The 6,000-nt window shown below is 44.6% G+C and overlaps 1 pseudogene; it reads left to right on the top strand.

The window, feature by feature from the left end:
- Positions 1-2,043: 2,043 nt before the first annotated feature.
- On the top strand, positions 2,044-2,508 carry LOC120363902 (non-histone chromosomal protein HMG-17 pseudogene; annotated as a pseudogene).
- The last annotated feature ends 3,492 nt before the right edge of the window (positions 2,509-6,000 follow it).

The raw sequence follows: 6,000 nt of genomic DNA, 5'->3' as shown, positions 1-6,000 counted from the left end.
CCAGAACTTGCCAAAACTTTCCAATCGGCAAACTCGGGCCCTTTCTTAACTTGGGAAATTTACTTCTTGTTAGCTATTACCTCTCTTTCCCCCAGCTACTGAATTTGTCTGCAGATCTTGTCATTTGGTTCCAGAAACTCTTTTTGTGCTCTACTGGAACGTTTAGGTCCTAATGTTAATATTTTTATATGTATTACTGTTCTCTATTGGCTTGGTTTCATGTGAGCCTCTTCTAAGAGCATTGCTGCACCCCTTGGGTATAAGAGTAATGTTTTCTAATGTAAGCTCTCTGGGCTTAGGGCCAGCAGCAAGGGTGCCTTCTCAGAAGGGACAGATCCACAAATGGTGGTTATCAATCGTACATCAAGTCCCTGAGGGAAGATTCTCATTTTCCTGTTTTCTCACATCACCCAGGCTCAGAGGTAGAGGTAGACTTAGCACACCTGCACAACTTCCCTACCTCATCTAGCCAGGTCCATCTCCCAGGATACTCGCTGTGCCCAGCTACCAGTACCCTCTTATTCTTATTCCCAAAATCAGGGGTGGTTTGGAGACCATGTGTTTACTCATACAACTTTAAGAAAGTATCATGAGTTTAGGGTCTACAGTTTGACCTAAGCTTCCCCTGGCTGGGGCCACTTCTCTGGTCCCTGGCTTGAGTCTCCAGGCTCAGAAGATAGGGTATCATCTTCTCCAGGCTTGATATTGGCAGAAATCCCTTTTGGTCCCTCCCAACCAGTCTCTCTGGAAAGGTAAAGCATATCTGTTCTAGTTTGTTACTCTCCCTTTGCAACCCAGAGAGGAGGAAAGGTCTTAGGCTATCAGGCCCCAAATTCACTTTTTTTAAAGGACCCATACGCATCTCTTTACTGCAGAGATGACAGTTCCCCTACATGGTTTCTAGGAAATCACGTTCTTACATCATTGCTCTCTTAACACCCCCCTTAATCTGCTAGACCAGGCTTGGCTTTCTCTCTTGACTAGCTCACACGTTCTAGCATGCAGTGCCTGCCCCAGGTTTTTTTTTTTTTTTTTTAAGCCTTGGAGCCAAGTGCCAGTCTGAGCCCTTTTCCACTTTATCACTTTGAATGCTCTCCCTGCTCTATTTTTCACTTCCTGTCCATCATTTTGAGCATTCCTGAGTGGCCCAAGATGGGGACCAAAAAGGTTCCTACTTTTGATAAACAGGGCATAAATGAAGGCTGATGAAGTTTCAACAGTGACCTCGAGCAGATCACTTCAGCTTTCCTGAGCCCTGACTTCCTCATCTGTGAAATGGTTATAAGACCTTCCCAGCCCCCTTCACAGGCTTATGGAACTCAAAGGACATGAGAAAGTACTTTGAAAACTGAAGTGCTCTACACATGCAAGGCTTTGTTTTATGCTTTCAAAAACAGTGGCTCACATTTTGTAAGTGGAGCTTTGCAGTATTAACTTACTTCTGTGGATTTAGCAGTTTCAAATTCACAAGCAATTCCCATGATTTCACAGAATCCACTCTTAGAGCTTCCCTTTATATTTGCATTGTTTCTGAAAACAATCACTTTTTTATTCATTGAAAGGCCATAACTCTAGGTGAAAAAGGAAAAGGTTTCTTTCTACAGCCTGACACGGTTACAATTTAAAGCCTACTAATGTCACAAATCCGGTGGTGGTTGTGGTAGAAATGGTCGCTTAGGTCCCCCTTCAAGAAAGGACTGAGTGCCTGGCTGCGGAGATGAAGATTAAGGTGTGTTTCAGCTGCAGAGAGCCACCTGGCCCTAGGTCACACCCTCCCAGGGCAGCCCACATCTGTCTTGTGACTGAGTAAGACAGTCACTTTGGGACACTCTGACGGGCAATACACAATCCAGAACTTCTCAGTGGGTCACCTGAGGATTTGCAGGGTTGGAATGTGTTGGACTTCTCCCTCTGCCCAATCCTGCTTTTCCTTCTTTCTTCTACAGGTGCTGATCCCTGATAACCATCTTGTACTCCAAATTGCATCTCAGCACTTGTTTCCAGAGAATCTAACCTGTGACAATCAGATATACTACACTAGAAAGGTGGAATGGAGAGCAGTGTGAAGAAGAAGAGGCGAGAGCGACCCCCGGACCGACCAAAGCCCACACGCCGCTGCATCCCGCGCTCAGCGCCTACGTCCCACCGCCGTCGCCACCATGCCCAAGAGAAAGGCTGAAGGGGATGCTAAAGGAGATAAAGCCAAGGTGAAGGACGAACCACAGAGAAGATCCGCGAGGTTGTCTGCTAAACCTGCTCCTCCAAAGCCAGAGCCCAAGCCTAAAAAGGCCCCTGCAATGAAGGGAGAGAAGGTACCCAAAGGGAAAAAGGGAAAAGCTGATGCTGGCAAAGAAGGGAATAACCCTGCAGAAAATGGAGATGCCAAAACAGACCAGGCACAGAAAGCCGAAGGTGCTGGAGATGCCAAGTGAAGTGTGTGCATTTTTGATAACTGTGTACTTCTGGTGACTGTACAGTTTGAAATGCTATTTTTTATCAAGTTTTATAAAAATGCAGAATTTTGTTTTACTTTTTTTTTTTTAAGCTATGTTGTTAGCACACACAACACTTCATTGTTGTTTTGGGGGAAGGGGCATATGTCACTAATAGAATGTCTCCAAAGCTGGATTGATGTGGGGAAACGCCTTTCCCTTCCAGTTTTGAGAGACTTCCTCTTGGCTCCCAGGAGGAGGGATTCCCTGACTGTGACACACATGGCCACCTTGGCACACAAAAGCCTTGTGGTATGGAAACACAAATTCGCTTTCATGTCCTCTACTCCCTTTCCCTCTTTCAGCATAGACTTAACTCCCTTAAGCCCAGGCATCTGTTGGGACCTGACTCCCAGTCATTGGTTACCAGTGTCAGGCAATCTGGACTTGCCAGAGATGCCACTGAGATGGCACCTGTCAAAAAGCAGTGATTCCATTTCTAGATTGTGGATCTTCAGATGAATTCTGCCATTTTCATTTCACTTCCTGAAAGTCAGGGTCGGCTCGTGAAAAGTTGTTAAACAACATGCTAAATGTGAAATGTCAACCCTCACTCTAAACTTTCCCTGTTCAGAGCATCAGATGAAGACTTCATTGGGTTTTATAGTGGCTTTCTGATTTTTGGTAGTCCATCAAAGAAGGGAGTTTGAAAGTTGTTGTATACTGTTAATGATTGTCTGCCCATGTCCTGCCTGAAATACCATGATTGTTTAAGGAAAGTATCTTTAATAAAGCTGGATACAGTTTGGCTTGGAAAAAAAAAAAAAAGAAAGAAAGGTGGAATGGGGGCGGGGGGGTTGTCAGGGCATGTCTGTGGCAAAAAAGGAAAGAAAAGAATATGAAGAGGGGATTTTAAATGAAATCAACTTCACAACCACAGTCAGCTCCACGTCGAACAATGAATGGGCAACTCAAAGGTCTAGACACTGCAACTGTGACAGGTGGAAAGCTGTTGTAACCTGCCCAACTTGGACCAAAATCTCACAAGGGAAGCAATATCATCTATTCTTATTCCCAGCCCTAGAGATAAGCTGATTTGGTGCTCTTACCTGGAAGCACCAAAGGCTAACTTCTATGAAAATGCTAACAACATGCTGTGTATCATACAAAAACTCATGCTAGTATCAAGAATGGCTAAATGATCTAAATGTTAGTCACAGTTCTGTTGTTTCAACTATCTTTTTACATACAGATGAAAGAGAAAGTGACATTTTCTAGAACTCAGCACTTCCGTATTTCATTTGGAAGCGTGGTTTTAAAGGTTGAAGTTGGCCCTGGTGGAGGTCAGAGATCATACATGGTTTCTATAGTGACAGAAGCTGCCACAAGTCTGGGCAATAAAAGGTAATCTTTTAAAATGAAAATCTGTCATCCATCAACCCACTCCTTGCCTTCCCACATACATGTAAAACTCCTCATTGGCTTCCCATTGCTTTTACAGTAAAGACCTCAACCCTACGGGGAAGGTCCCACCCACAGAGTCTGGCCCCTGCCTTGGCAACAGTCTCATTTCCCTCCCTCCTCCTTGATCCTGATGCTCCAGCTGCACCACATTGCCTTCTTATGGTTTCTGAAATAAGCCATTGCATCTCCTGCCACAGGGCCTTGAACATGTTGTTCCTCCTCTCTGCTAGTCTCCTCACTCCCACCTTCGCCTAGTTTATAACTTAGCTTTAGATGCCAACACAAGCATCCTGTTCTCAGCCTTCCATGAACCGTACATCCAAGTCTAGGACAGGCTCTTCAGTTATATGATCTCAAGGAACTGCACTCCTTTCCTGCAGAGCATTTAGAATTGCACCCTCATGTCTAACATTGCTTGGTAAATCTGTCTCCCCACTCTGGGCTTCAGGAATGGTGCCTGACTTTGCTCTCCATGCTATTTCTGGCTCCTAGCACAGTTCCTGGCAGATATTAGACACCTAGTTACCATTTGCTGAGTAAATGCATACATGAATGAACAAAGGAAAGAAAAAAGGGAGAATTGCTGAGTTTGGTTGGGTGGTGTGAGGTTTCTTGGGGTTTAAATGTAGGAATGGGGAGTTAAAACCAGAAGAGGCTGAGTGGAAGGTGCACGTGGTGACAACTTTTAGCGGGACTTTCTCCCTAATCACTGCTGGGGAGGAAGGGTGCTGGGGGCAGCAAAGCCATCAGAAGTCACAACGTAGCTGCCAATCTCATCACTGAAGGCAAGAATGCCCAGGTGCCAGGCCTTGGAGTACAGGAAAATTATTCACTTCACAATCAGGAAGAAATGTTACAGAACAAGAGTTGGGGGTATAATCTCAAATTTGATTTTGTTCTCCAGAGCCCTAAAGTTAACCAGCTGGAATCATTTTTAAGGACCATTCTATTTAACTTTTGGAAACGAAGCATCTGCCTTTTAATGGAAAAACTACTTCTCATTGTAAAGATAGCACACACTGTTCTTGGCCTCTTTGATCTCCAGAAAAGGGAGTTTAGATATCTCCCTGTGTCCCCACTATCTTGAGCCTCCTGTGTCAACAAAACAGGACAGATTGATAGCTAACTTTTTTTTTTGATAATAAAAGTAGCAGCCCATTCTGTTAAGTATCAGGCAAGGCAGCCTATGCAGGCATATCTGCCTCTCAAGAAGTCTTAGGAGGCTTAGGGATCCATACTGAAACGCTCCATATAGCCAACCTCAAAGCCACTGTATTCATACAAGAACCCGGTTTATCATGCATTCAAATTTCTGTACCTCAAAAAGCATCTACAAAGTGTAATTAGCTAATCAATTGATTAATCAAATATTCCTACTTGGCAAAAGTCCCTGCTGTGAGGGGACACAGTTAAGATAGGTCCCTTCCTTAAGAATACTGTAACCCAACTGAAGAAATAGGCTGTGGAAGAAGTAAGATGTCAATTAACAGCACAAGGCACACATGGCCAGTTCATACAGCCCATATCCAGCAACACAAACCTGCATTGAACATTTATTATACAACATGTGCTTTACATGTATTTTCTCATTAAAGCTTCGCACTCCTATGAAATAGATAATTGCAGTCTCTTTAGATAAGTTGAGTAGCAGATCTAAAGTCATGCAGTTAAAAAACAGTTTCAAGGTCAGGTCTGATTCCAAAGCCGAGGTGAATAACCACAGAGCCCCTGCAGCTTGCAGAGCTCACAAGGCTTGGGGCTGACCTGGCCCTTATTCCTGGCTGGATAAGGAAGGGAGCTCTGAGCTAGGCTTTAAAGTGGGCAACACTAAAATAGGACAGCAACGGAGACAGGTCACTGTGTGGCACTGTGGTGGAAAGTGTTGGAGACAGAAGATAGAGGAGAAGGGGAAAGAGGACATATGGTGGCAGCTGCTTGGGCACAGCCACTTCAGGGTGAGGAATGAGTGAAGATGGCTACCTTAGGCCATATCGACACGTCCCCTTTCTTCTGTGAAAAATGCCATTATGCCACACAGGAAGGGTGGGAGAGAGATCCGACAGTGGAGTCTGGTAGGAAAGCAGTCTGGCCTTTCCTTTTGCCC

The sequence above is a fragment of the Saimiri boliviensis genome, chromosome 2 (assembly GCF_048565385.1).
Source record: "Saimiri boliviensis isolate mSaiBol1 chromosome 2, mSaiBol1.pri, whole genome shotgun sequence".
Taxonomy (NCBI): domain Eukaryota; kingdom Metazoa; phylum Chordata; class Mammalia; order Primates; family Cebidae; genus Saimiri; species Saimiri boliviensis.
Note: the sequence above shows the minus strand (reverse complement) of the source record. Positions and strands in the feature narration are given on the sequence as shown.